Source organism: Sus scrofa, chromosome 10, assembly GCF_054392235.1.
Source record: "Sus scrofa isolate SSC_HxYL_T2T_F1_AM1 chromosome 10, Sscrofa_HxYL_maternal_Yorkshire_Landrace_v2.0, whole genome shotgun sequence".
NCBI classification, from domain to species: Eukaryota; Metazoa; Chordata; class Mammalia; order Artiodactyla; family Suidae; genus Sus; species Sus scrofa.
The window spans coordinates 64283759-64310796 of record NC_139392.1 but is presented as its reverse complement, the minus strand read 5'-3'; the positions used below and the strand labels follow the sequence as shown (position 1 = coordinate 64310796).

The 27038-nt window shown below is 36.0% G+C and overlaps 1 protein-coding gene across 14 annotated transcripts in view; it reads right to left on the bottom strand.

Annotated features, from left to right (window-relative positions):
- Positions 1-27038, bottom strand: part of LINGO2 (leucine rich repeat and Ig domain containing 2) — a 1289481-nt gene that overhangs the window by 407978 nt on the left and 854465 nt on the right. The window lies entirely within an intron of this gene.

Genomic DNA, 27038 nt, shown 5'->3' with positions numbered 1-27038 from the left:
ACACCACAGCTCACGGCAACGCTGGATCGTTAACCCACTGAGCAAGGGCAGGGACCGAACCCGCAACCTCATGGTTCCTAGTCGGATTCGTCAACCACTGCACCACGACGGGATCTCTCCGGTATATGTACACTATGGAATACTACTCAGCCATAAAAAAGAATGACATAATGCCATTTACAGCAACATGGGTAGAACTAGACACTCTCATCCTGAGTGTCGTCAGTCAGAAAGAGAAAGACAAATACCATATGATATCACTTATATCTGGAATCTAATATATAGCACAAATGAAACTTCTCACAGAAAAGAAAATCATGGACTTGGAGAATAGACTTGTGGTTGCCAAGGGGAAATGGGAAGGAGTGGGAGGAACTGGGAGCTTGGGGTAAATAGATGCAAAATGTTGCCTTCGGGATGGATTAGCAATGGGATCTTGCTGTGTAGCACTAGGAACTCTGACTAGTCACTTATGATGGAACACGTAATGTGAGAAAAAAGAATGTATACATTTATGTATAACTGGGTCACCATGCTGTACAGTAGAATATATATATGTAAATGATAAAAAAGATAGTCATCAAATCATAAGAAAAGGTAACAAAAGAAGAAGTAAGGAACAAAAATGAAATTCAAAACAACCTCAAAACAATAAAATGGCAATATGTACATACTTTTCAATAATTACTGTAAGTATAAATAGACTAAACGCTCCAATAAAAAGACATAAATGGCTGAATGGTGGCTGGGAAATCCCATGTATATGCTACCTACAACAGACTCCCTTCAAAACAGAAGACACACATAGATTTAAAGTAAAGAGATGAAAAAAGGTATTCCATGCAAATAAAAATTGAAAAAAAATAAACAGTAGGAGAAATATTTGTATCAGACCATATAGACTTTGAAACAAAATGTATGACAAAGAAGCACATTACATAATGATCAAGAGATCAATCGAGAAGTTATAACAGGTGTAAATATATACGCTTCTAACATATGCACATCTAAAAACATAAAGCAAATATTATCAACATAAAGGGATAACTTTATAGTAAAACAATAATAGTAGGGGACTGTACTACCTCATTTACAGCAAATGGCAGATCATTCAAACAGAAAATCAGTGAGGGGGTATTGACCTTAAATGACATATTAGACCAGATTTACTTAAAAGATGCAAAGATAGAACTTTCCATCCAAAATCAGCAATAATATACATGATTTTCAAGTGCATGTGGAATACTTTCCAGGATAGAGCTCATGCTACCCACAAAACAAGTCTCAGTGATTTTAATAAAATTAAAATCATATCTATTTTCTTTTCTGACCATAGTGCTATAAGACTAGAAATCAACGAAAGGGGAAAAAAACCTGCAAAAAACTCAGAAATGCATGGAGGCTAAATATGTTACTGAACAACCAAGGGGTCACTGCAGAAATTAAATAAGAAACCAAAAAAAAAAAAATCTGGAGAAAATGAAAACAAAACCACAATAATAGAAAATCTATGGGATGTATCAAAATATAAGAAGGACATTATTAGCAACATAAATCTAACTCTAAAAACAAGAAAAAAATTCTCAAATACACAGCCTAGCCTTATACCTAAAGGAACTAGAAAAAGAACAAACAAAATTCCAAGTTAGTAGAAAGAAAAATTTATGAAGATCGAAGCAAAAATATGTAATATAGAGACTAAAGAAATAGAAATAAAAAGATCAATTATACTAAGAGTAGGTTCTTAAAAATATACACAAAATTGTTAATTTAGCCAGATTCATCAAAGAAATGGAAGAGGGCCCAAATCAATAAAATCAGAAATGAGGAAAGAGAAATTAAAACCACAACCATGGAAATACAAAAGATCATGCAAAATTCCTATGAACAATAATATGCCAATTAAACAGACAACTTGAAGAAATTGATAAATTCCTAGAAATGTACCATCTCCCAAGTCAGATCCAGGAAAAAATAGAAAATTATGAACAGACTAATTACTAGTAATGAAATTGAATCAATAATGCAACAACTCCCCCCCAAGAAAAAAGTCCAGGACCATGTGAGTTAACATGATTTCTACCAAATATTTAGATAATATTTATTACATATTCCAAAAAATTTTCAGAGGAAGGACACTTCCAAATTCATTCTAGGAGGTCAGCATCACCCTGATACCAAAACTAGACAAAGATATCACACACACACAAAGAAAATTAAAGGTCTATATCCCTGATGAAATGGATGCAAAAATCCTCAATGAAATATTAGAAAACTCAATTCAACAATATATTAAAAGGTTCATGGGCTGTGATCAAGTGGGACTTCTCCCAGGGATAAAAGGAGGATGCAGCATCCACAAATCAATCAATGTGATACACTTTAACACATTGGAGAATAAAAATCGTATGTTCATCTCAATAAATGACAATTTTTCTTGTCAAAATTCAACATCAGTTCATGACTAAAAATTCTAAAAAAAGGTGAGTATAGAAGAGATAGACCTCAACATAATAAAGGCTATATATGATAAGCCCACAGCTAATATCACATTCAAAGATGAAAACTTGAAAGCATTTCCTCTAAGATCAGGAACAAAAAAAAAGATGCCCATTCTTATGAATTTTATTCGACATAGTATTAGAAATCCTAGCCATAACAACCAGACAAGAAAAATTTAAAAAAAATTTTTCTAAGTTGGAAACAGAGAAGTAAAAGTGTCACTGTTTGGAGATGAAACGATACTATACATAAAAAAATCCTAAAGCCTTCATCAAAAAACTACTAAACATTAATCAATGAATTTGGTAAAGTTTCAGGATACACAATTAATACACAGAAATCTGTTGCATTTCTATACACTGACAACAAACACTCAGAAAGAGAAATTAAGAAAACAATCCCAGATTACTTATCCATTCTAAGAATAATATTTGGCATAGAATAATATTTGGCATTTACTAACCCAGATCTCCCAGTCCATTCCACTCCCTCCAGTCTCCACCTTCGCAACCACAAGTCTGTTCTCTATGTCCATGATGTTTCTGTTTTGTAGATAGGTCCATTTGTGCCAATTTAGACTCCACATATACATAATATCATACGGTATTTGTCAAAAAAAGAAAGACAACAACATGGATGCAACTAGAGATTCTCATACTAACAATGACATTATTTTTCCAGTCTCCATTACTGTTCTCCATGGTGGTTGTATCAATTTACATTCCCACCGACAGTGAAGGAGGGTTCTCTTTTCTCCACACCCTCTACAGCACTTGTTATTTTTTGACTTGTTAATGATGGCCATTCAGACTGGTTTGAGGTTGTACCTCATTGTAGTTTTGATTTGCATTTCTCTAATAATTAATGATGAGCATTTTTTATGTGCTTACTGACCAAATGCATGTCTTCTTTGGAGAAATGTATAGTTAGGTCTTCTGCCCATTTTTCAATTGGGTTGTGTTTTTTGTTGTTGCTGAGTTGTATGAGATGTTTGTATATTGTTGAGATTAGGCCCTTGCCAGTTGCATTGTTTGCAAAGATTTTCTCCCAATCTGTGGGTTGTCTTTTTTTTTTTTTTTAAATGGTTTCTTTTGCTATGCAAAGCTTTTGAATTTAATTAGGTATTTTGTCTCTTTAGGTAGATTTATTCCTGGGTATTTTATTATTTTTGATGCATTTATAAATGACATGGTTTATCTAATTTCTCTTTCTGATCTTTCATTATTAGTATATAGAAATGCAATCAATTTCTGTGTATTAATTTTGTATCCTGCTACTTTACCAAATCCATTGATGAGCTCTAACAGCTTTTCTGGCAGTGTCTTTAGGACTTTCTGGGTATAGTATCATGTCTTCTGCAAACAGTGATAGTTTTTACTTCTTCTCCAATTTGGATCCCTTTTATTTCATTTTCTTCTCTGACTGCCATTGCCACTCTGTTGAAGAGTAGTGGTAAAAGAGGACATCCTTTCTTTGTTCCTGATCTTAGCAGAAATGCTTTCAGTTTTTCACCACTGAGAACGCTGTTAGCTGTGGGCTTGTCATATATGGCTTTTATTATGTTGAAATAGGTTCCCTCTATGCCCCCTTTATGGAGAATTTTTATTAGGAACTGGTATTGAATTTTGTCAAAAGTTTATTCTGCATATTGAAATGATCATATTATTTTTATTTTTCAGTTTGTTGGTGTGGTGTATCACAGTGATTGATTTGTGGATATTGAAAAAATCCTTGCATATAGGAAAAAACCCTTGCAAGTGAACAAATCGTTGCTAATTAGAAATGACTGCATATTACTAGAAACAGAGGAGGAAGTGATTGGAGCTCCTGGATGCCCACGCAGCCTGGAGTTGAAAGAGAAAATTTTGAGAAGAAATCACAGATGTTAATGAAAACCATAGAACAGAATGGTGGAGTAGAGGCCTCTGAAAATCTGTTCTTTCATGAAAGCAATAAAAACACTAGAAAAAAATGATCAAAATCCAAGTTTTCAGAAAACTGAAATTTAACTAAAGGCTTGCAATATCCCAAAGAGTGTTTGTTTAAGAAAAACAACTGAATGCTAGTACTACCAGTAAATGTTCTGACAATTCCACTTGCCCTAATTCCATCCCTCACTCATCAGATTCACAGTGACCTTGAAAATCAAAATTTATACAATGGATTGTGTCTGTAAAATAATCCAGCATCCAAGTAGTCACTGGAAGGGGTGGAATGTGAATGGAGCAATCTACCAGCCCCATCCCAAAGATTTGTCACTATTTTGCCCTCTGTGGAAGCTTGCTCAAAAGCTCCATATAGGACTTGTACTTATTTGACCTGAGCCCTCCTAGTGTAAACAATGTTTTCTCTGAGACAATTTGTCAAAAAAAAAGAAAGATATTGTTTCATAGTGTAGCTTCCTGAGGTAGTGATCCAGGATTGGGCAAACTAGAGGCAGGCCAAAAAATTGGAAAATGAGATGTCTGTCTCAAGAAGCTGTTGAAAATCTGTGATATAATCTTGGGAATTTAGAGGGCTGCATTCATATGAAAGGCATGTAGGTGCATGGTCAGAGATATGCAAGGTCTCACCTCAAAAAAGCCCTGCAAAAGCTGTAAACTCTCATTCTGGATGACTTCGAGGCTAGGGGTAAGCCAGGATTGAAGCCTAAGGCAAAGTTGTTAACTGGCTGTTGGAGCCTTGAAGGTGCCCCAGCACAGACAGATCTTAGCAAATACTGGGGGACACATTCTCTCAAGGGACATAAGGAAATCTCCACCCAATAACTATCTGCTAATCAGGCAGAGACTTCAGTAGAAGAAGAAAAGACATAGACTTGAAAGAATTTATTGAGTAAAGTCACTTAACAAATAGCAATAAAAGGAAGTTTGGGATTAGAATCATTTTCATAGTAGCCTGATTATATAATTTAACATATTTATTTTTAACAAAAAGTGGTAAGACATGCAAGGAAATACAAAATTATTGCCTATACACAGGAAAATATGCAGTCAGTGGAAATTGGCCCTGAAAAGTCCCAGACACTGGGCTTCATAGACAAAGACTGTAAATCAGCTATGGTCAGAAAAGTCTTTTTTTTAATTCAGGCTAAAGAACACAAAGTAACTGTGAGGAGGATGTCCCAATGAATAGAGAAGATGATAGATGATGGATAGATAGACAGGTAGATAGATAGATAGATATAGATAGATAGATAGATAGATAGATTAAAAGAAAAGAAATTCTGGATATAATGTGTGATTGAGGCAGGAGATAGCTGGGCTCCAGAACAGACATGTACAACCAGCCACCCATCTTCTTGTTGCTTATCTATAGCATAGGGAATTATATGCAATATCTTTTAGAAACCTATAAGGGAAAAGAATCTAAAAAATAATATATGTGTGCATGTGTGTGTGTGGTGCATGTGACTGAACCATTTTTCTGTACACTTGAAACTAACACAACATTGTAAATTAACTATACTGCAACTAAAAATAAATAAATAAATAAAGTTATTTGGGCCTAACTATTTGGTAAATAGAATTCGTAAAGATTTCTTTTGGCCTATTACTGAGACACTAAGGGCATCGTGAATCTAAAAAGTTTGGAAACCTGTAGCACATCTCATTGTACACATTAGCCAAATAGTAGGCCAGATGGACCTCTTCAAGTATAGGGTAACTACAGCAGACTAGAATCAAACTTTCAGGCTTATATGAAACAGCAATTATAATTGAACTTGATCATGATTAATTTCAAAGTTTTGAGATATTCAAGTTTAACTTCTCTAAAATTCCATCACAAAACTGGGGCATTTCAAAGGAGGTTTTTCAAAAGGAATCAAGACTTGGAGTTCCTGTCGTGATGCAGTGGAAACAAATCCAACTAGGAACCATGAAGTTGCGGGTTCTATCCCTGGCCTCACTCAGTGGGTTAAGGATCCGGTGTTGCCATGAGCTGTGGTGTAGACTGCAGATGCGGCTCGGATCTGGCGTTGCTGTAGCTATGGTGTAGGCCCATGGCTACAGTTCTGATTAGACCCCTAGCCTAGGAACCTCCATATGCTGCAGGTGCAGCCCTAAAGAGACAAAAAAATAAAAAAATAAATAAATAATTAAAAAAAAGGAAACAAGGCTTGAATGGAGTCCTAGGTTGCAGTGAACTAACATCCAAGTTTTGTCCAACATTCTTTCACCAAAGCAAAGCCCTAATGACTCTCATTGTTATAATAAAATCACTAATTTGGCATAACACATGAATTGCTGAACATGCTTTATTTAGTATAGTTTGAATGTTTCTGTGACTTCTGAGACTTTACCAAAGTCCTCAGTGGTGACAGTGGGGAAGAAATAGTTTAAATAAATGTTTCCTAAACAAAAATAGCAAAAGTGTTCATACAAATCACTCCCCATAGTAAATGTAGTGAAGAATTCTAATTGATTTGAGAAAGAAAAGGACTGCTAGAATATGGCTACTTTAGACAATGAAAATTATCACTAAATAACTTGCATAACTGAAGGTGTCTTCCATAGATTTCTGACTTATCAGAGTAACTTTTGCTGATGCAAAATATGGATTTCATATTGTTTTATAAGGGCAAACATATTTCAGGATACATCATATTAATCTACAGTTATAGTTAAAGAATAAAAAAAAATAGCGTCCCTTCAAGGCATTTTATAAAATGCAAACTTCATAACGTAATTCAGCAAAAATATTAAACTTCTTATAGGCTTTATTGGGTATTAAATATATTCCTGGAGTTCCCACTGTGGCTTAGCAGGTTAAGAATCTGACTAGTATCCATGAGGATGTGGATTTGATCCCCAGCCTTGCTCAGAGGGTCAGAGGATCCAGTTTGCCATGAGCAGTGGTATAGGCTGCAGATGCGGCTAGGATCTAGCATTGCTATGGCTGTGGTGTGGGCCGGCAGCTGCAGCTCAGATTTGACTCCTAGCCTGGGAACTGGCATATGCCATGGGTGTGACCATTAAAAAGAAAAAAAATATTCCTAATTGCTATCATTAAGGTCCTTTCAATTAACAGGATGATGACCAGATAGGCACATTACTATAGGTTCTCAAGTAAGTTCTTTGAGTCAATGATGTAGTTTAATCTTCTTGATATACATACTGAAAATTAACATCCATAAACAAAGAGAACTTGCCCAGAACCACCCTCACACTCATCCATCCACCCATCCAAGATTTACGTAGAGTCTACTCTGTGCCAGACATTGTAAATTCAGTTCTCCTGTCACTGAACTTACAGTCAAATGCATGAACTCATAGCAGAATAAACTAGGTGACTTTAGTTGGGATCTCAGCCTCCAGATCCCACTCCAGGATTACTTAGAAAAGAATCTCTAGTGTGCCACCCAGCAATCAGTTTTGTTTTGTTAAAGGTGTGCAGTAATTCCAATGTGCATCCAAGGCTAAGAACCACTCAGGTGGGAAGACAGCTACTGACCGAGTCATTACAAATGTCTTGAGTACTGAATGTTACAACTGAGAAGTGTGAAGGCTGCCCAGATCAAGGAGGTTTCCACTATGTGTTGCTCCTCTTTCGAGGCAGCTAAACATCATCATTTATGGAAATAGCCCGATAAAAGGATTTGGATGTAAAATATGACACTGATCCTTAACATGTCAGAATACAATATTCTCAAAAGCATAAGTATTTTTCAAGCCTCTAGGTAAATAAATCATAGGATTATCAATATAGTGAATGTAAGGAGAGACTGTAATCTGAAAAAGAAATCTTTTCACAAAAAGGCAAATACTACATACTGTTCACATCATAAGAGTTCTGATAAAAAATTGTTAAGATGTACCAAGTTTTTTGCAAATATATAGGCTTTGTCTTTCATGAGGGGTAATGCATATACCAATAGGTTTAGGGAAATACAACGATGTCCCATATTTTTGTTCATTATCATCCATTTTGCTTTATTTTATGGTGAATATACAAGTAAGTATATATCCCATTACTTAAGAGATGTATAGCACATGTGACATAAGCCCATGAACATTTCACAAATGCTATCTACCTATGGCTATAAAATTATACATCAAAATGATTGTGTATTGGATCTAGAAATTCTAAAATTTCAGGAATCTAAATGCAATTTTACTCTTAAAGTCCTTCAAGTCATAAGTGCAGAAATTTTCAAACAGCAGCATATACAGTGGAATATCAAAACTCCTGCTTAAAACAAAATGGTGCAATGAGTTTTTAAATCAATACTTTGCAAACTATGTTTGTCACTTTAAATATCCTAAACCCTCAGAATATAATAAAATGATACCAGATAAAATCATCTCTGGCCAAATAGAAAATGAGTTAAAAGTAAGAGTTTCTTACAGTTTTTCTTTAAAATATTTGTCTTACCACATATAAATTCATCTTGAAAACTCTTTTTAACACAACTTCAAATCTATCATCTCCTAATTCACAATAAATTCAATACAAGGTCTGTTGTTGTCAGCAGCTAAAGGCAGCCAAATAGAATCTAATGATATCATGCAGAAAATGAAATGCCGACTGAAACTTGAGCAGCTTCCTGTTTTGCATTGCTGAATCTGTACTGTGAACTGGAGCTGTCTGAATGCAGCAGCTCCTATCATGATTTAAGTCACATCCTAAAAGAAATGTGCTCACTTATCAATGGTGCCAACAGACTCACCCAAGAAATGCTGAAGCCACCTTTCATAGAAAGAGAAATTCATTCTAACTTTAGCTTAGAGGTTGCTGATCTTTAAAACACATCAGTCTAATGAATAGCCATCTACAGTTCTCCTTGCTTAGCTTTATAGTTCATCTATTTTTTTCTTGACTCCAGGATTCATTACAAATCTCAAACCTCAATTGGATCTTTCTCTTTCTCTCTCTCTCTGCATATGTGTATGTGTGTGTGTGCATGTGCGTGTGTGTTTTATGGGTATGTGTTGTTTTGGAAAAGTTTTCTTTTCCCAAATAACATTTGGCCTCTAAGGTAAACTGCTAAATATTTTTGCATCTCTTCCCAAATGGACTAGATACCAGCTGAGATATACATCTCTTTCTATTTCTGAACCAACAGAAGGTTTCTTGAGGAGAACAAGTGAAGATGGGTTTGAAAAATTATATACGAAGCCTTTCTCTCCCCAGAGATGGATGGAAGTCCCTAAAGAGCTCTGTGTACTACCCTGGAATTTGATTTTGCATGCTGATCAGCCAGCATCAGGAGGGTTCTCAGTGAAGGATGGAAAACACAGGCTAAGAAAGACTGGTTTTGTGTAGTTTCAGCACGTAATACTCACACTGTACTCTTTGAGAAACGTGGCCTGCATAAAGGCATGTGTATGTGCCCATGCAGAGGAAACATCTATCAGCAGAGCTTTAATGTATTGCAACAAACCTGAGTACCATTAGGCAACACAAATGTGCAAGAAAATCTTTACTGGTCAGGCGAACTTGGCCTAGCAGAGAGTGATAAATATGAACTAAGAGATTATGTGATAGAAAGCAGATTTGCAGGAAATTACAATGGTCTTTCTAGTGTTTAGTTAGATGTTTAATCACTTCTAGCATCTGTAAAGAGCTATTGATTTAGCTGTAGATTATGGAATTATCTCTGAAAGCAATCAATCATAAACCCATCAACCTTGCAGTAGTTAAAGTGTCTTAACTATTATACATCTGTCACAAAGACACTTGTCTCTGGCTATTATAAACTGTGCATCATAGTGGTTCAATGATACTGCAGATTTATGGGTTAAAAAAAAAAACACTGAATATCACCTTGGTTTCTCTAGTTCCCGTTTCTCGAATTATTTCTCTCTAGGTCCTTTAAAAGACACAGCCTCTCAGGACTGTAGACCCAGACCCAAGGAGTGTTATGAACACTTACTACCCATGAGAGATTTTAACAGGTGTGCTTTCAGGCTGGACCCACTGATTAGATACAGTTATTCTTTGCAGCTATACAAACTCTTCATGAGAAAGTTGAATAAGTGCCTTATAATCACTCAGTTGGTTGTTGGCAGCCAGAACCAGATCTCAGGTCTATTTGTTTCATCATAAAATTGCTGCTTTTAACCAATACACTATGCAATTATTTCTTCATAGCAAATTATTTCAGGCTAGACAAGAACTTCCACATTCAAAAGAAAAATGCTAGAGTTGTAAGACAATTTGGAAATAATTTAATCAAATGTCCTACCACTAGAGTTATCCCTTGTGCCACATCCCTAAGTAATAATCACCCAGTCTCTGCCAGAATAATTCCAGGGACAGGTTGTCATTACTTGACTGTTAGTGAGTTTTTGTTTTTGTTTGTTGGTTTACTTTTTGGAGAGTAACCATGTCCATTTATTAGAAAACAATATTCCCAAAAACAACAACAAAGCCTCCATATTTCCAAATTTACTATTTCTAAATTTGACCTACAAACGCACTGCAATAACAGTCAGTGTGCCAACATATGATTTGGATGTTACAAAAGCAATTTTATAATTGATTTAGGAATATAGAGAAATAAGAATACTTTAGGACCATGGCCAATTTTAAAAAAAAGTCTGAAGCATTTTCCTAATGAGATTTTAAACTATAGCTTTTTGGACTATGTGACAAAATTAAAAAAAAAAAATTCCACCCTGATTATTTTTAATGCTAGAATATACCTAAAGACAGCTTTAATTATCAGAAAGCTTATTATTCTACTGAGCTGAAATCTTTTTCCCAGAAGCTCATACTGGTGGATCTTACTTCTAACCTCTGGAGAAACATTAGGTAAGTTTACTTTCTCATCTACTGAGGGATGACATTATTTCTTGGAATTGAAAAAAAAAAATGAAAGGAGGGGATAAAAACTGCTCCAAGAATTTTAAAAGTGCTATATACTAACCTCAAAGATAAATTGTTAATTAATTTTTAAAATATTCATATCTTAGCTCTTATGCAATTAATTTCCCTTAGTAGTTAAAACAGATGATATATATTAAGCCTTCTAATGTAGGGCTCTTTCAAGTTTGCAAAGTGAGTTGACTTACCTATTCTACTGGCTTTAAATTAACAGTGAATAAAATGGGGGAGAATTAGAAAATGCAGTCTTTTATGGGTTAAACATCTAGAATTCTTTCAGCTATAGAAATAAAGCCGAACATCAATAAATCAATATTTTACTTTGAGAAATGGCTACTCCTTGATCTTATCAAGAATATAATTTCATTACATGGTGTGTGCTGTAATTAATTTAGAAGAGCAAATATTAAGTGCAAAGAAGTACTGTGTATAACATTCATCACAGATATGCTGGTTTTTACATAAGAAAAACATTCACCCCCCCCAACAGAATCTTAAATGTGTTGTGTTTTAAAAGTGAGACTTCTCTTTGATTGTATTTAATATAAGCAAGAATTGGAGTGCAGATAATCATAAAGCAACATTTTCATTGTGAAGAATTATATTTTTTATTCTGAACAAATGAACTACATAAATTGTAGTAGATGATATTTCAATCAACAATGAGGTGTCATTTGTATTTCACAGTATCACTCATAGACAGGTTCAGTGCTACTTATATAAATTCACGTACTTTTTTTACGTGATGTCAAGTTGAAAAGAGTGAGGAACCCCTCAGGAAGCAAGGATTCTACATATTTTGTGTAACGAGGTTTTCACTCAGTGTTCCTAGCATCTATTGGGGAATCAATACTAATTAATTAAATCAAATAAATAAAGAAAAAATAAAGAATACTGTCTATGCATTCCTTGGGCACAAAAGAGTAACTTAAAGCCTTTAACAATTGAAAGTATTTTTATTAATGTTAGAAAATCTCTTTTTATGTCATAAAAAGGATAGATTTGGAATTAATTCATTTATTTTTCCATCTAGAATGTCAAAACTACATCAAGTCCATTTTCCTTTTTTTATCCTGAGAAACAGGATACCAATAAGTACAACAATAAAAGTTATTGACTCATTTTATGTCAAGCACTATTTTAATTTATTTGACTTTATTAACTCATTTAATCCCCACAACAACTCTGTGAGGAATGTATTATTATTATTTTCTCCAATTTCAGATGAGAAAACTAAGGCAACACGAGGTATGTTACTTCTCCAGGGTCACAACTAGGAACTGGATTCTAATCCAGAAGGCCTGATCCTCAGGTTCACCTTAGCCACAAAGCAATATCTCTGTTGTATATGACAATCTCTACTCATATTAAACTCTAAATCATTATTTTTCAACTGTTCAGTCATGAGAGGATAGAATAGGTCACCAGTCACTGTGCTAACATGTGATGAAATGTAACCAAGCCCTTTTCCATTGGGATGCAGAATGAGCGCCTTTTCACAAAGCAGCTCAGAATTCAAAGATGCACCTTGCAGTTCATACCCCATCAGAGGAAAGAAATAGTGGGGGAAAGACACAATACCTGGAGCAAGAATGTGGGCCAAAGGAAGAAAATGCAACCTCTCTGTGCTTTAAATTCCTCATTTAAAAACACGAGGAAGATACTTCTGGAGGTGGTGCTGTAGGGCTGATGTGAAGACATGCCTGGCACATAAATACTCTATAGGTCTTAGGTATTATTTTTATTATTACAACTCAGCTTCTTTGGCTCACTGTTGGCTGAGTACACAACTGCTCAAAGCTAAGAAAATTTTGTATCCATTCAAAAAAGAGGTTATTTGGACTGATTTGTCTGGCTTGTAAAGGCTGATTCTAATAGCTGCAAAAGGGGAACCTCTGTGAGTCTGTTCATTCTCATTAGCTGTTGTCAAGCCTTGCTAGTTCCAGATTGTTCTGAGACACTAGGGAGAGAGAGGAGAATCACAGAATGCAAATTTTCATGTGCTTGATGCCCTTGAAAATCAGCAATTCTGTTATCTCTATTCCCTACCCAACCCCAAACACTGCTTCCAAAAGCATGGGCCGAACGAGGCCATCTCCTGAACCTCTCACAGTTTTGAATAGGGGATGAACAAACTGCTCTCTGCCATAATGGGGGAACAAGGTCCCTAGATTCTCATAATTCTGAAAGCCAATCACATCTGCCTCATTCTTTCATCTCAGCCCTCACAGGATGCACATGGCAAATCGATTCTGGACCTATGTTGTCTAGAGGACACTATACTCTCTCCAAGAAATACCTCCCTCCATGTAGTGTAATTTCTGTATTGAGTTAATATCAACCCTCATGACTGCCAAGTGCAAAACAAACAAATGGAAAAACACATTAGTCCCTGAGTAACACCCCTCCCGCTCCCAGACCCACGCACACCTGCCTCATGCTGACTCTGAGATTCCAAAAACCTCAAACAATTTATTTTCTAACTATATGAACCTGTACAATCAGAAATACATTTTTAGCATGATGTTCTTGTCATCTCAGTCACTACTGCTTCGGTGACAGAATGCAAACAAATTTATGGCGCATGCAACAAAATTAATATTTAAAAGAGAAAATAATAAGTGGTTGCTTTTTTCCTTCAAGTCCCTTTAGAATCTACAGAAGGAAAGGCACAATGCATTTACAATGTCTGTAGTTAAAAATGAAGATGTTGAGACACTGAGCCTTTTCAGGAAAGGCTGATAGAGTAACACACAACACTTGTTTAGCCTAATTGCTTGACTTCAGAGGCACACTTCCCTCTTAAAATCAATATTCTGCATGGTGAGGATCTTCCCAAACTAGCCCACAAGTTTTGGTTCACTCTAGGAGCTGAGGCAGTGAGCTGTAGCACTGTGTACATGGCTGTAGACACCTAGGTGTAAATTCTGTTTCTGTCATTTGCTACTCACGTGGATTGAAGTTAATTACTTAACCTCTCTAAGACTCAGTAAGATTGTCTATAAAGTATGCACACTAAAATTTTCTCTTAGGGTTTTGTAAAATAAGAGATTATAGTTGTAACCTACTTAGCACCTGATAAGAGCTCACAAAAGGGTGATCTTTGATGTAATCACTGAATAGTGCATACGATTTATTATTTTAACTGTAGCTATTAAGCAAGGCAATGTTTTTGTTAAATTGGGAACAGATGAATTTCAAGGCTCACTTTCAGATGTTAGAGCATCATTCCTTTAACTTGGCAGGCAGAGGAAGACTTTCTTTTTTATTACATCCCTAGACTTTGGTTTTTAGTAGACATAGTTGGAGAATAGAAGAGTAGAAATTATACCAAGGAATGAGTAACTCTGCAGAGTACTATTTTCCTCTGTAGTGTTCTGTGCAGTTCACAAAGCCTGCCTACACGAACTGGCTGTCCAGCTCCACTGTCCTTCGAGAATCATTCTTTAAAAAAAAATTGAAATGAAGCTGCTCCAGACTTTTCTTTCTATGTGATCTGAGAAGTCTAATGCCTTCCACAAGGTTTTTGAAGGTATTAGAGATGCGCAGTCTCCTGTCCCTCCCTCTGTATTCCCCACTCCCACACACAGCCTCACCTGTGGATGCTGTCTGCTGGCTGTTTTGTGTCCCTCCTTCCCCCACCACGCTGGCCAACACCTACCGTCTTCATTCCTAGGTATGATTTCCAAACACAATCAGAATATATAATGATAAACTGGTGGAGTGTTGGAGGTAGAGATATAGGACAACACAAAAATAACATGACTTAAATATTAGATGCCTTATTTTAAACCTCTTTTTCTTATGCGTAATGTGCTGGAGTATTTTCCATCCTGTTGTACCCTATCCTGTCCTATCCTACCCTACCCTGTACTGTCCTGTCCTGATTTGTCCTGACCCTATCATATCCATTCCATTCCATTCCATTCAGAATGGCTATCATCATAAAGAACAAAAGTAACCAACATTGGTGAGGATGTGGAAAAAGGGAACCACTGTACACTGTTGATGGGAATGTAAGTTGGTGTAGCTATTATGAAAAATAATATGGAGGTTTCCAAAAAACACTAAAAACAGAACTATCATATGACCTAGCAATTCCACTCCTGACTATATACCTGAAAAAACTGAATACACTAATTTGAAGATATATGCCCCCAATATTCATAGCAGGGTTATTTAATGGAGGCAACCATGATTCGAGTGTCTGACATCAGAGAAATGGATAAATAAAACATATATATTAATATTAAGACCATATAATACAGTTCATATCATATAATATATAGTCTTATTTATCCATATATATATATATATATATATATATAACATTTATACGTATGTACATGTGTATATGGAATATTTGGAAAATATGGGATGTTTATATATGTGTATAAGGAAAGGAATACTTATCAGCCATTAAAAAGAAAGAAATTTTGCCATTTGCAGCAACATGGATGGACTTGGAGGGCATTATGCTAAGTGAAATAGACTGAGAAGGACAAATAGTGTATGATATCACTTATATATGGAATCTAAAAAATACAACAAACTGTATATATACAATGAATATAACAAAAAGGAAGCAGATTCACAGAACAAACCAGTGGTTACCAGTGGAGAGATGGGGGAGGCTCAATATAGCGGTGGAGGAGTGGAAGGTACAATCTATTAGGTGTAAGATAGGCTCGAGGATGTATTGCACAACACGGGGAATATAGCCAATGTTTTGAAATAACTAAACAGAAAGTAACCTTTAAAAATTTATAAATTTTTAAATTAAAAATAAAAATAAATTTAAAGGCTGGAGCCACCATCGAACTGATTTCACCATCACCTAAAGATCCATGATTTTGCATAGTATTCTAGATCCCCACTTCATGCTATCTGGAACAGTCAGAGGGCACAGCTTAGGGCCTTGATTTTCAAACTGAAAAAGCTATGTGCCTCTGAAAAGTTATTTTCCTCCTTTCCTAGACTCTGAAACTACATAACTATTTAATCATACAATATACTTTTTCTTTCTTTTATACATATTATATCATTTAATTTTATTGTAACTCTATGGATAAGGTAGCACAGCCATATATAGATTTCCACATCTTGTAAAGATGAAGAGACTGAATCTTAGGTTGAGAAATTTTCAAAGGTCATACATATAGTGATTGGGTCTCTTTAGAAGCCAGATTCATGTCTATCTCTTCCCTGTTTGCCTCTCCAGAGTGGTCTCCGAGGGCAATAGAGTATCGTCTAAATCTCAATTTCCTGGGTGAACAGTATTTGCTAAAATAATCCAGATTTCCTAGCTCCACTACTCAACTACTTACAGAATCAGGATCTCTAGAGCTGCCATGGAAATGTGTAATTTTAAAAAGTTCCCCAGGGAACTGGTATAGGTCAAACTAAGTGTGTCATGGGGTGGGGGAGGAGAGAGAGAGTGAGAGAGAGAGGACTTCTGGGGGCTTAAGATTTCTTTTTTGTTTCAAAAAATTTGAGAGAATATAAAAGCCAAATACAAATGAACATTGTACAAGTAAACCAAGAACAAAGACTGAGTAACAGAAGAACCAAAACAGAACTGGACCCTTAATTCCTCTAGCAGTTAAATTAAAAGGGTTTTGAAAAGTTTTTTTTTTTTTTTTTTTAAATTCTGGCACTATTATTTGGGTTCTAATTTTCCTAGAGTCTGAGCAAAAGAAGTCTGTTGCATTTAATTTTTTAAGTCAGAACTCAAGGGAACTTCTTAAAAATACGGCCAAAGTGCAAAGGAAGTCTACAAGTTTGGAAACTACTTTCACATCTCTTCCCCTATCCCAGCATAATCATAATTATAGTTATACCAACTGATTATCTGCCACAGATGAAACATGATGAATAGATTATCCTACTTAATATTCACAAAACTCTTAGGATGCATTCTCCATTTTATGAACAAGGTCACTCAAGGTTAGCTATTTTAAGCAACTCAGCCAGTCACAAACGTGAGTAAAAAAATGGGGATTCAATCTCAGGTAATTCATCTCCAGTTTATGCTCTCCTATCTCTGAGAAAAATAAGTGAAATAACCATGATGCAGGAGCAACAGTCCTTTGAGCAGGGGAACTAAAGCAAAGATGAAAAACTGGAGGAAAGGAACAGGAACAGTGTGTAAGAAAACCAGAAAACCAGGCTGAATCAGCCACTGTTTACCAGGAAGGAGCGAAGAACAGCTTCTGTTCTGGGATGTAATTTGATTTGAGCCAATCTAGGACATAAGGACATGTCTCCCATGTCCTAGGGTATCTCTGGCTCCCAATAGCAAGCCTGAAGGTAATACGCACACTAACAGAAGTTTGGGTTTCTTTAGAAATATGAGGAAACTCAGTCCTACCCATTATAAAAAGTGGAACATAAGAGATTTACTATGTCTTTTGATAGGATCACAAATAAATCATCCTCACAAATCAGTGGATTCACTCACATTAGCTAGTTGGACAAGACTACAAGAGTATGTTCGCTTGAAAAAAAAATCTTTATTGAAGACAAACTTTACATTAAAAACGATTCTACCATTGTCTTCATGATCAATTTCTGAGACTTCTGTTCCAAATTCATTAGCGTCTTCGAGGTTAATGATTATTTTTGTGTAGATTTAAGCCAATGAACATTTAAAAATAGTATATGATAATTAACATGTAATTAGAATGTTAGGCAATTGTATATATTATATATCTATATAGCTACATATCCATATATCTATATGTCCATACCCATACTTTGAAGCCTAAGAAGTTTTTGCACCCTTCTGCAAAGTGAGTTTCTTCTCCTATAATGAAACTGGACTCCTGGATTTGGCTCCCAAGCCTAAGACCTGAAAGTATGCCCAAAATACAGATGCATTGTTTGAGGTTTTTTTTTTTTTTTTTGGTATAAACTAGAAAACTCTTCTAAAGATATTAATGTCTTATATACAAGATCGGTTTTACTACTATAATGCTTTATACTACACACACTAATATTTTGTTACCTTTATATTATTCAGATTAGACAAAGATATACAATGACATATTCTTTGCAAAGCACTTAGCCAACATTTAGCACTTAGTAAGCACTAAGAAATGTTTCTCTCCTTTCTTCTTTTCTAAATCCAGACCCTTCTCTATTGTATAATCTGTGCCTGTTTCTTTGTTTGTGCTTCTTCTCTAGCCCATATTCACACTGTGTTTCTACCATTGCCTTTATACCCAAATAGGAGATGGTTTTGAAATTGCCTTTTTTGCTAAAGAAAGCTCAAAAGAGGAAATATTTGTTTTAATTATGTTCATTAGGTACAAAAATGTAAAGTATTTTCTGTATTTGCTCTTGGTTACATGAAACCGTGAGAAATATCCCCCACTTTGCTTCTATTCTATCTTAAAATAGTAGTAATTCTAAGCTTTCTGAGAGACTGAAATATGAAGTGAGCTGGAGAATGTAGCTCCCTCTGACTCTTTGAGATGCTTTACATGATTAGATGTTATAGTCTGTTCTATGAGAGCAAAGGATGTATCATAAGTGACTGAGTAGAAATAATGCTTCATTCTTTTTTTTTTTTTGGCAAGAGTTTGGTTTCATTTCAGATGCTGTCTCTCTGTTCTGAAAACCATCTACTGCTGTTTGCTTTATTTTTTCTCTAGATTGTTTTCAAACTGTGATACAAGGTAAGACAAACACCATGGTCAAAATGGCACCATGCTGCTGAAGCTGACATCAAGCACTTTTGGTGGTCCTTAGGAAACAGCATCACTTTGTTCTGTGCTTAATATCTAAGACGGGGAATCTGCCGAGGCACCTGCCATTTTATACAACTCTCTAATCTTCTTCTTTATTAGCTGTCTGGCAACATCTTCGCACTGGCTGCACGGTTTAAATCTTGTTCACTCTTGTAATATAAAGAGACAAGAGAATGTCCCCAAAGACATAAACTTAGTCTCTTGTACTGTAGACAGATTTTTTTCAATGTAATTTTCCTGGAAACAAAAATTCTTTTATATTTCCACAGGAAAAGATACTATCTCTTTGCCTTCAAAGTAAATATTTTGCATTACAATTATCCAGATGTTCAAGATGCCTACTGAAGCTTTCTCTCTTTAGCAGCTAATTCTCTAGATCAGTTGTTTCAAAAGGCACACATTACAGAATACATCCTCATTCATTTACTTATTTATTTCATTCATTCAAATAACATCTATTGGGTTCTTGCTATGAATCACACACTATACGAGGTAAAGTGAATACTAAAAGGAAAAGGATGTTCCTATTTGAGAAAACAAGTAGGGAAGCAAAACTTACAAAAACACAAATTGGAACACAACATGTTAAGTGTTATGATGTAAGTTTGAGCCAAATGTCCTGGGAACACACAAGGATTCCTGTCTGAGCTTGAATAGCAATGTAGGAGAAGATTTGACAGAGGAGGAAGGAGTATTTGAGTTCTGCTACTCAGTGTGTGCTGGAATGGAGGGAAGGGTATGAGGGGGTTTTTGGCAGAGAGAATGTGAAGAGAAGTTGAGTGTGGCTGGAACAAAAGTAGCCTGGGAGGGGAATATCAGGACGGAGACTAGAACATTACTTAAATGAGAATGAAAAATTAATCAGAATTAATTGCCAAGGTCTGGGGTGGCCAAGAGAAATATGGCTGAAAGCTAAGAGTTGGATCTGGGCTGTAAAAGTGGTCTTTATCTTCTAATAGGTTTTATAGTGAGCCATGAAGGGCCATTACTAGAAGGCAAATCTGCAGCAGACTATGATATAGATTGTGGAACTACACTGTTCTCCTAAGAAGGGGCACTGACTGATGTGGGTGAGGGTTGATTCAGAGGTAGCAGGGAAGGAGAAGGAAGGCAATTCAAGGGACTTGGGAGAAAGCTAAGCTGGGAAAGGAGAAGATGAGGCCAATGGAAGAGAAGAGTGGTTTGGGGTAGGTTTTTTTTTCACCTGTGTGGGAACTTAACCTTTTCTTTCAGAATTAAAGAATCAGAATAAGAGCTAAGAGCAAAGTCCCATCAGTCAGGGGTCATTTTTTTTTCCCTCCTCTTCTGTTTATGGGAAATGTACATAGTTTGATACTACTTCAAAAGCCTTAGAAGCAGAGGGAGAAGAGAAAAGAAGGGTGTTCCCAGGCAAAGGAAAAATAGACATCAGGGTATTTTTGTGTGTTTGTGTTGAGAGAACCATGGATTCCATGGTAAAAAATGAACCTTAAGTCAATCCAGGGGAGCTGCACTATTTTCACATGAAATATACGAACTTCACCCTTGAAGCTTATGGGGGTCTTTAGACTTTTCCATAATGTTAAGTTTAGGGTCAAATATGGCTGAGATTGCTGAAATTCTGCTTTTTACATTTTTCTTACTGCCTAAAAGCCTTCAAAGCCGGTACCACTCTCGTGAAATCTCTGCATCTACTGCACTAATAATAACTGTACCCTGCTTCCCAGGTGGTCTCTGCTCTTCTGAATTAGATGCAGCATCCTCAGGTCTATAGGAAAGAAGAATCTGGAACATTACCTGGTTCACCCTCCTCCTGTGGTTTTAGCATTTCGTTTACATTTCACCCCTATTACATGATCCTCAGGCTATGTTGGAAAGACTGTCATGAAGGAACTCACAAGTTAACTGTGCCTTGGGACAGTATGTTTTACAATAACAACCCTCCTTATATTAAGCTGGATATGCTTCCTTGAGCCTTCTGGCTTCCTATATTATCACTTGGCATCATAGGCTTAATCACATCTCTCTTCCACCTGAGGCTCCTTCATATTTGAAAACAGCTAACACACTTCTCAGCTCCTTCAAGAGGGAAATGGAAATGGGTGTTGGAAGACACACTACTTTGTGTCACACGCTAGGCTGGGATCATGCTCCTTTATGAAGAAAATAAAAAATAAAACTCGATAAGCAAGCCAGAAAAAATAACAAGAAAAGAATAAGTAATTTTCCTAGGTCTTCCCAGGGTGAGATCAGGAGGTAAAGTTAGAGTAAATTACATAATCATTTATATAAAAATACATTTAAATTTACTTCTTATTTTTTATCAAGATAAAACAGCTTCATATTTTAAAAAGCCAAGCAATGTTTTACCAATATAGTAGTAATACACTAATAATGACTCATCATTTGCTTAAGCTAGAGGTGAATCAATCCATTACGCATGCCCTCTCTGCCTAACTTCTACTAATAGCATACTTTTGATTTCATCACCAACCTCATTATCGTACATGTATATAAATGTACATGTACTATACATGTGTGTATCTATATATACACCCATATATACATATACAGAATGTATATATATATAGAGAGAGAGGATAAGATTTAGTAATGTGAGTGCACTGAGCATTTACACAATCTGTCTGGTTTCTAGTTTGTCTCATTGAAAAATGTGGATAATGCAGCAAGATAAAATCAAAAAAGTAAGAGATTCCTTTGTGCTGTATATTATATTTGAGATATAAGTGATATCATATGGTATTTGTCTTTCTCTTTCTGATTTACTTCACTCAGTATGAGAGTCTCTAGTTCCATCCATGTTGCTGCAAATGGCATTATTTTGTTCTTTGTTATGGCTGAGTAGTATTCCATTGTGTATATAAACCACATCTTCCTAATCCAATCATCTATCAGTGGACTTTTGGGTTGATTCCATCTTGGAACCTTTACACAGAAAAGAAAATCATGGACCTGGAGAATAGACTTGTGGTTGCCAAGGGGGAAGAGGAGGGAATGGGAGGGACTGGGAGGGACTGGGAGCTTGGGGTAAATAGATGCAGAATGTTGCCTTCGGGATGGATTAGCAATGGGATCCTGCTGTGTAGCACTGGAATCTCTGTCTAGTCACTTATGATGGAACACATAATGTGAGAAAAAAGAATGTATACATGTAAGTGTAACTGGGTCATCATGCTGTACAGTAAAATACATATATATATATATATATATATATATATATATATATATATACACACACACACACATATATATATATGATTTAAAAAAAAGTGAGAGAGACAGAGGGAAAATTCAGCCAGAGAGACTAGGTTGACCTACATAATAAAATGCTGGAAAAGGAGAGATTTATAAAACAAAACTTCTAGAACTGGGGCAGAAGAGGAGTTTAATGTTTTGACATGTGAAAAGACTTGAAATATTGCAAGGTGTAAATAAATTGAGAGATGGAGAAAGAGAAGGATGAAAAGCGTTTCTGAGTGTAACAAATCTGATTACCTTAAATAATATATGAAAGAGTCAAGTGAATATTAGAATTCTTTAAATTAATAACCATTATCTAATCTGTGCTTTTTGAATAAGACTTTTATTTTATTTTTTATCTTTTATTTATAAATATATTTTTTTCTACTGTACAGCATGGTGACCCAGTTACACTTTTGTGTATACATTCTTTTTTCTCACATTACGTGTTCCATCATAAGTGACTAGACAAAGTTCTCAGTGCTACACAGCAGGATCCCATTACTAATCCATCCCGAAGGCAACATTCTCCCAGTCCCTCCCCTTTCCCCTTGGCAACCACAAGTCTATTCTCCAAGTCCATGATTTTCTTTTCTGAATATTATGTATTTATTTTTTGCTTTTTTTTTTAAAGGGCCATACCCACAGCATGTGGAGGCTCCCAGGCGAGGGATCCAGTTAGAGCTACAGCGGCTGGTCTACACCACAACTACAGCAACGCCAGATCCAAGCCACATCTGCAACCTATACCACAGCTCACGGCAATGCTGGATCCTTAACCCACTGAGCAAAGCCAGGGATTGAACCCGCAACGTCATGGTTCTTAGTTGGATTCATTTTTGCTGCGCCAGGATGGGAACTCCTAACACTCTATTTTAGAATCAGGGAAAAATAGGGTTTTTTTTTATAGCCTTCTAAATTTGCGGGGCTCAAATCTAAACACAACACTCCCAGTGCGAAAATATTAAAGTGATCTGAAATGGAAATAAGACCTACATCCTATTTTCAAATACACAGGAAAGACAAAAGGAAATTAGATTTAGAATCTGTAATAAAAAGGAAATTAGTTTTTTTTTTAATTTGCAACATTTCTCCTGTATTTTAAATTAAGTCCATTCATTCTAGTATTTCGCCTCTAGACCCTCCTTGCTATCTGTTCCAACATACATTCACATTTCCAATAGACCTTCTCTCTATTCTCACCAGTCCTTCTACTGGTTCAGCCTGCAGACCATTAAGCCCAAATATTCTGTCTAAATGGAATAGATTAAATGTTTTTTTCTGACCACCTTCCCTACACTCACATCCTAAAATACAGACATGCAAGCGTACATTATTTCAGGGGGTTGATTTTTTGATATATTTATTATTTTTTCCAATCATATAGTAGAGTTTGAAAAAAACAAAAACCAAACATAAAACCTCAAACAACCCTAAGCCCAAACGAAAACCCAATAGCATGTGTTTGTTTTCTGGTCACCTTCAATAATTTTGATCTTTTTCTAAGGAGGGGAGGCCCTTCTACAAATAATATAAATGGAAATCAGTGAGTTGGAAGAGAGGTAGGGGTTTAGTGTTCCTGAAAAGGCTTAGAATCAAAATAAACTGCACAGTATTTACTTAGAACTTTATAAATATGGTAAAAATGCAAAGAAATCATAGCCATGAGTTCTACCCTTATGGAACTCCTAATAAGGAAAGTAAGACCCTTTGGAAAGGGTTTAACAAGAGAAGATAAATAACAATTTCAGGCAACAGGATAATGAAGAATGCAGTGTTTCAGAAATAGTTTCCATTCAAAACAAGACCTACCTATCTTCTCCACCAAGCAGTCTGGGGTGGTCCTTGGTCAGGAGGGAGTTAAGCAATGTGATTGTGGTCTTCACTTGGACTTAGGACAGTTTGCTTAACCTCTGTGAGCCTGAATTTCATTATTTGCAGAAAAAAACAAACAGGCTAAAATGAATACTAGCTAAAGTGCTGTTTGTATCTACAAGTCTGTAACTGTGATTCCCTTTCATGAGAAGGGCATGAATAGACTCACAGTGGCTAACATAAGCCATCAGAAGCATCTACAATATATATATAAATAGCAGCATGCCCATGGGATAGATAACATCACATAGACTGGGTCATAAGCAGGTACAATCAAATATGTAAGTATTTCCTGGAAGCGGATCTGAAGCCATCAAGATGGTTTTCATTTCAAGATAACCACTGCAGTCTTGACAGGATTGGAGAAAACCGTTTCACCATTTAGTGTGGAGTCCAGTGTGGAGACCGAAATTCTGTGTCATCGCAGTGATGCTTCAGACCCTTATGGATAAGAACACTTGCCATTGCAGATCTGCACGACCTTTATTCAGGTTTATTAATTAGGTTTTGAATCTTGCTAACTCAGAGGCCAGATTAAGGAATTTTAATGCTATCCTGCTTTACTTTGATTATGCTATACCTGGCAATTGCTATGACACTGAGGTTTTTTCCTTTGGATCAGAGGGAACTCGATCCCTATAGAAAATCTAAGTTTAACATGTGTACATACTTGCCAGAACACGTATCAAAATGAAGCCAAGGGTCTGTGCATGGAGCTGGCAAATCTCTCTTCCTTATGCCATCCATCCGGTGGACTTTGGAGTATCTCTTGCCTCACTCACAAAGGCTGAACAAAGTAGTATCCTCTCACTCATACCCATTGCCTTTGGGCTCACTGTGAGCTCAAGCCCTGAGAGGCTGCTGTTAGATGGGCTTTGAAGACTAGTGACCTGGTTTGAGGTCACTGACCAGTCTCTCTATGGCTTTCCTCTTCCACTGTAATACACATGAATGACATATATGCACAACACTGCCACTCTCATCTAGAGGGAGGGGGCTCTAGCTGCACCCCTTTATATGCTTCATCCACTCTGCCCTTCGGATTTCCAACTACATTTATTGCCAGGGAAGAATGACTTTCAACCTTTCCTGAAGTTTCCTCTCTCTCACCAATCTGTCAGCACCCTCTGTTTCCAGGTCTCACATCACCATGAAGGAAGGGACTCTGCACACAAAGGCATAGGCAATGCTAGTTTCCATCTCAGCAAGATTTAGAAGTTGGCACATTAAACTCCCTCCTTGCTATTCTGCCCCCTCAGCATTCATGCTCACAGTACTTACTTCCCTCACCTTGGTGATATTTATCAAAATCTATTTATTTTCTATTTTTATTTTTTGCTTTTTAGGGCTGCACCCATGGCATATGGAAGTTCCCAGGCTAGGAGTTGAATTGGACCTGGGGCTGCCAGCTACAGCCACAGCAATGTAGGATTCAAGCCAGGTCTGTGACCTATACTGCAGCTTACCACAACACCAGATCCTTAGCCCACTGAGCAAGGCTAGGGATAGAACCCTCATCCTCATGGGTACTAGTTGGGTTTGTTGCTGCTGTGCCACAATGGGAACTCCTACCAAAATTCTATATTTAGAAAAAAAAGTAGATTCCATATGCTTCAACAAGATGTCACAATTTGATAGACAACCCCAGGTTATCTATGTTGTCACATGGAACAAAATGCTACCATTTAATGAACACATCTCTGATGGTAAAACATGAAAGATCAGGTCCTTTAGATAAGTTTATTTCAGAGAAGTGAAGATGCTGCCTGCTCCTGATAATAATGATTTATAATAACAGTAATAATAGCAAAGTAATAATAATGGCAACTATCATTCATTGTATTCCTACAATATGCAAAAGTGATCTGTAAATATGTCATCTCTTTTATTCTCCAACAACCTTAGGAAGCAAGTTGTCTCATTTCTTCGATTTTACAACCAAAAAATCAGGGCTTAGCGATGTTAATTAACTGGCTCAACACAGAAATAGGATAAATAGGAATCAAACTCAGGCACTCTGATTCTAGAGCCAAACTTTTCAACCACTACTGACCGCTTCCCAGTAAGTATTGTCATTATATAGATTGATGGCTGAGATAAGTTAGACTGTTTTAGATTAAATGAGTTAAATTAAATTGGATTGGCAGATACTCCCTAGATTCCCTTCCCAATTATGACAGTTGTGTTTCAGAAAACACTTCTGGTAGCAGAATCTTCCATTGACAACATCAAGATTTTATTTTATTTATTTTGATTGATTTATTTATTTTCAATATTTTGTTTTTAAAAAAATGCTTTGGGGGAAATCACTGTTAGTCAGGAATATGAGAAAGCCTTTTCAAAGTAAGCGTAATAATGCTCACTAAAATAAAACAATAAAACAGTCCCTCAAGTTAATATAATATTTATCCATCTTAAGTTATTATAAGGAGTACACTACCATTAATTTCCATTTAGTACCATTGCTCAGCAGAAGTTTCAGGTTTGCTTCCCTTGAAATTTATTTCAATCTACTACTGCTGATGCTACAAAGAAAGAGCCATTTCATTTGTGTCTGGAATGCTTTGCCTGTCTTAAAATTTGTAGTAGTAACATACCTGTTCTTGGACATTAAGTCTTAAGAGTTCTTAAAAGGTACAGAGAAAGAAGACCTATAACTAGAATTTTGAAAAAGGATAACTGATATTACAGATTACAATATATAGCTGACTACTAAACTATGTAATTGTTATCTATATATAACAGTACATCTCACACAATAGTAAAAGGCATTACACCTTTTAATATACAGAGAGAGGAGTCATTTTTTATTGTCACACTGATGGTTTCCCCTTTGCCTCC